Source organism: Beta vulgaris, chromosome 7, assembly GCF_026745355.1.
Source record: "Beta vulgaris subsp. vulgaris cultivar EL10 chromosome 7, EL10.2, whole genome shotgun sequence".
NCBI classification, from domain to species: Eukaryota; Viridiplantae; Streptophyta; class Magnoliopsida; order Caryophyllales; family Amaranthaceae; genus Beta; species Beta vulgaris.
In genome coordinates this window covers 29,141,416-29,146,549 of record NC_079208.1, presented here as the reverse complement: position 1 = coordinate 29,146,549, position 5,134 = coordinate 29,141,416, and positions in this window count along the sequence as shown.

The following is a 5,134-nucleotide window of genomic DNA, read 5'->3' as shown; positions in this document are numbered from 1 at the left end:
TTGGCGTCTTAAATCTTTGAAATCTTGCTTTCCTATACCCGAAATGGCCTTCTTTAGCCTGCTTGAACCCTCCTTCTCCTTCACCTTTTATAGAGGAGTTGAGTCCGCCTTTTTTTCCTTGGGCTTGTTTCTTCTCTCCAAACCTATTAATTCAAGGAGAAAAACATTCAAGTTAGTTAGTTAATAGGTATGAAACAAATTAATATGAATATGCGTTTTAGTTGCTTCAATTTACCTTGTATGAAAACCTAACCCATGCCGATGGCCACAACACATAACCACCACAAGCGTCAGCCAAGACATTTATATCATATGACGGTTTAGGCAACGAAAGAGAAAAGTTTTCATAACCAAGAGTGATGGTGACTACACTAACTGCTAAGTGCTCATTGTCCACAGAATCGTGATGGATTGTTGCTCATTCACTTTGTGGTTGTGCATTTCCTTCAGCCACCACAAGCAAACCCTCATCTTTTACATATACTAAAACCTGGCAAGTCGTTTCTTCCTTTAAAAACTAAATGAAATTGAGGTTACAAACATGCAATTAAAGAATACAACATATCACTTAATTTTTAATATTGTAAGAAGGATAGTAATTACCTCTAACTCAAGTGTAGATGGTACTGATTTTTGTGTGTTAGGATGGCTAGCTTTGTCCTCCAAAGGACGATCCAATTTAGGTTGACATATCGTTGGTATACCAAACTGTGAAAGGACTGCATTGTAACTTTTCGTGATTTTCTCCTTCACTTTCTTTGTAATTTCCTCCATAAGCTTCTCCCAAATAGCTTGTGTAATAGCTTCCATATCATGTGGTGTGGAAATATGAGAGAGTGATTTTATACCTACGGAAGAATTTTTAGCATAGAGTTTTGTCACAGCGAGACGAATACAACCAAAACCCCTCAAAAGTCTCGTAAAGGGAATCTTTGTTGCCTTTGTGAGTGAACTTGCCGCTAACCTATTTTAGCTTGAGCCCCCTCTATATAGATTATAGAATTACAAGTGTAAGTATAAAAAAAGAGAAATTAACAAGGGAGGTAGTGCAAGAGGGGGGGGGGTGACAGTGCAGGGGGGATTATGTAAGGGGGACAATGGAAGGGGGGATGAACTGTGCAAGGGGGGAGGGAGGGGTCTGCAGGGGGTGTGTCGGTAAGGAGAGGGGGCAGTAGGAGGGGGGGGTCTGTAGGGGGGTAGGGCATCAAGAGGAGGAGGGCAGCAGGGACAACAGGGGGTCTGCAGTAGGTTCAGCAAAAGGGGAGAGGTCTGCAGGAGGTGAGGCAGCAAGTGGAGGGGGGCAACAGAGGGTCTGTAGGTAGGGAAGCAAGGGGAGGGGGGCAACAACGAGAGGGGGCAACAAGGGGAGGGGGGCAACATGTTATTGTTATTGTTATTACCTATGGATATTATATGCTTGCTTGATTATTCTATGCATATTATATGATTGTCATGCCTTATTGCTTTTATCACCCACATGTTATTTTTGCTAATCAAAGACCTAAAAAATTGTTCTAACATTAATCAGATTAATTTAGACAACTTTGCTTGTAAATTGATTGAATAGTAACATATCACTAAAAATTAGTTTTTTATATGTTTCATGAACCAACATAGACTAAATATTTTTAGGGTGCTTAAAACATTATTTGGTTATTCTATTGCATGAACAATTTTATGAATCGATATTTAGTAGAGGCTAGTAATGGGCAATATGATTGCTGACTGTATTGTACCCTCATCCCCGAATTCAATCTTTTTTGGTGCATGTTGACCATCTATGGAGTCATGACAGGAAAATCTAAATTAGATAAGTCCCTAATTTGTCCCTATGATTTCCCAATATCCTATTAGGTTTATGATTCTTCCTTTAGATAATTGTTGGTGACATCAAAAACATTTTCAGTACAAAAAAAACTTTTATAGTGGGGTAGTCAAATCTAATACGCATCCTGCGTAGGCAAAATAAAAACACGCATACAATTTGGCGACTTCACTAAGGAGAATTTTTTAAAAATTATTATTTTTATGAGTGGGTGAAACTCGAAAATAACTATTCATACTCTTTTTATGCATTAGAATGACATTACAGTTTTGCATATACATGGCTATTGTTTAATCCACCATAAGGACAATCTACCTTGCCTCATTAGCACATGTTCTATGTGTGAGGTCACTCCCGGGGGGTTTGCGCTTTCTCCTTACAAAAAGCTTCCTGAGCGATAGTGTTGGATCTTATTCATAAGCAAACCTACCCTACCATGGCATTGTTCTCTTGCTCATGACTTAAGAACTAGAGTGCGTCTTACAGCTAGCCACCTCTTTAAGCAGCGGTACGAAGCGTGGGATCAATCTTTAAGTCATGGACCCTTTCAAACTAAACCTAAACCTGACCAATAGTTTCAAACATAGAACTATACTTTAGGTTGGAACTTTTCATCCACGTTATATGCATTTGCCTGTGATTGCAATTCTTGCCTGTTATTATCTTGTCAAATTGTCATTATTACGCGTCGTTCCTAAAATCCGCGACTAAAAAAAATCGTCAATTGACCAAATCTTTGCCTAAATCCCCAAAAAACATGTCGGAAGACCAATGCGCCAAGCGCAATAAGTTGCGCCTGGCGCGCCAGACGCACGACTGTGCGTCATGCGCAACAATATTGCGCGACACGCAATCTGTGCATCACATGATTTTCTTTCATTTATTCGTCGTGGTGGTCTATCCTATGTTCGGTCTGTCTGCATTCGTGTAAAAAAAACTTTGTCATTTTAGGGGTCTATCATTAGTCTTTTCATGCAAGGTCGAGTATGTCTTAAAAAAAGCATCTAGAAAACTAGTCATAGTAGAGTTAGAATCATCATGCATGTCTTCCTTGCTGTTCAACTAATCTTCCCTATCAATCTTATCTTATAATATTCACCAATTTCAAAAAAAACTTAAAATTTTCATACTAAATCCTACACCATATTCTATTCTAATTTTTTCCGAAAAGCAATTACTAAACACCATCATACATGACATTTAATATATTATATATATATTTTCAAAATTAATCCATCATCTTTTCCTAACAAAGAATAAACAAGGGGTTCCTTTCAAAAATAATTTCAAAAATTCTAAGCCCATTCCAAACACCTTCGATCTAATCTAATTAACCCAATCTAGTTCACTTGCATTCATTTTAGGCCCATGTGCACTAGAGTTTGTTTAGCATTCATTTTAAACCAATACATTAGAGTCCATTTTGTATTCATATTAGATCCATCTAATTTGAGTTCATGCATTTATATTAGGTCCGCTAGCATTAGAGTCCATCTTAGTCCCATATAAGTCCAGTCCATGTCAAAATCTAGGCCCATTTGCATCTTCATGTGAGCCTAAGTTTATGTCAAGCACAATCCAAGTCTAATCCCAATCTATTCCAGTCCAATCCTAGTCCATTTCTAATGTCAAGCCCATGAGAATTTCCAAGTCTAATTTCGAACCAATATAGGACTAAATCCAAAATTACGTCCATATAAGCCCAACTCATTTCCAAAGTCTAATTAAGTATATATCTAAATCCATAAAGGACGAAGTCCAAACCATTAAGCCTAGCAAAGCTAGCATCCCTTTAAGACTATAATGTCACCTTTTGACTTAGTTAAGCTAGTCACCATTAAGACCATAACGACACCATTTGACTTAGCTAAGCTAGTCACTGTTAAAACCATAACTGCACCCTTTGACCTAGCAAAGCTAATCACTCATAAGTCCATAAAGGCAATCTATTAAGTCTAGTGAAACTAGCAAATTAAAACCCCAATCATCTAGTCCAGTCTTGTAATAGCCCTGTTTTTAAGAGTCTTTATTTAAATGCTAATTATATTTATTAAGTTAATTATGTTCTGAAAATATTATTTTATTTCAGAGTTGTGTAGTGTGATTTTTATATTATCGTGTTTGCAGTATATTTATTTATTTAATTATATGAGATATTATTATTATTATATATTATTATTATTATTATATTATTATTATATTATTATTATTATTATTATTATTATTATATTATTATTAATTATTATTATTATATTTTTTATTATTATTATTTATTATTATTATTATATTATTTATTTATTATTATATTATTATTATTATTATTATTATTATTATTATTATTATTATTTTGGGTGTTATGTGCGACTAAATTGTGTGGTATTTAGTCAAATAGGAAGCCATAGTCAATTTGCCCTTTAACTCTTATTCCTTATGTCAGTTTGATTTAGTTGATGAAAACCCAACACCATCTCCTACTCTCTTTACTCGTGGGTTCTAGAATTTTAAAAACCCAAACCCCTCATAACTTTCTCTCTCTCCCGTGTTCTCTGTTCTCTCTAAACCCCCAAAACTGAAAACATCAAACCCCAATATCTCTCTCTCTCTCGTCCTACTCGAGCTCCACCGACGAACGACCGCCAGACTTACGACGTCGTCGTCACGGCTGCTGCTGTACTACCTCGCCGGCTCACTTAGCCCTCGTCGGATTTCCTCCCTAGTGCGTCGTTGTTAAGTCGTTTCGACTCGTTGCAGCTTTGTGCGGTGCTCATGTTCTTCCTCTCTTGCCTCTGTTTGCTGCGCCGTTGATGTTGCTGTTGTTCTAGCGGTGCTGCCGCAATTATTGTTGTTGGCTGCCGGTGACGTTGTTGCCGCTGTTCTGTTTCTTTGTCTCTCTCTCGTCAACTCCTCTGTCTTGTTGGTTCTTGTTGGTGGTGCTCCTCACCACCATTCTCTCTCTTCGCTTGGTGGTGTTGTCCTGTTGCTGGTTGCCGCTGCTGCTCGTCGGTGCTTTGCCGCGCCGAAGCCTCGAAACCACTCTTCATCCCTTTGTTCTTCGCTGCTCTCATGAGCAGAGGTACTAATTTTGGTCCTTCCTTTTGATCTTAATTTCCTTCCTTTGAATCATGATAATGGTTGATAATTTGATGATTAATTGTGATTGATGATTATGTGGTATTAATGGGGCTGAACTATTGTTGGTGAATTTGTTTATATTAAATTGGATTGTGTTTATATTGATTGATTTTATGATAGAGTACCATTGTATTGTTGTGAATTGTTAGTGGGAAATGCATATTGGATATGCACTCA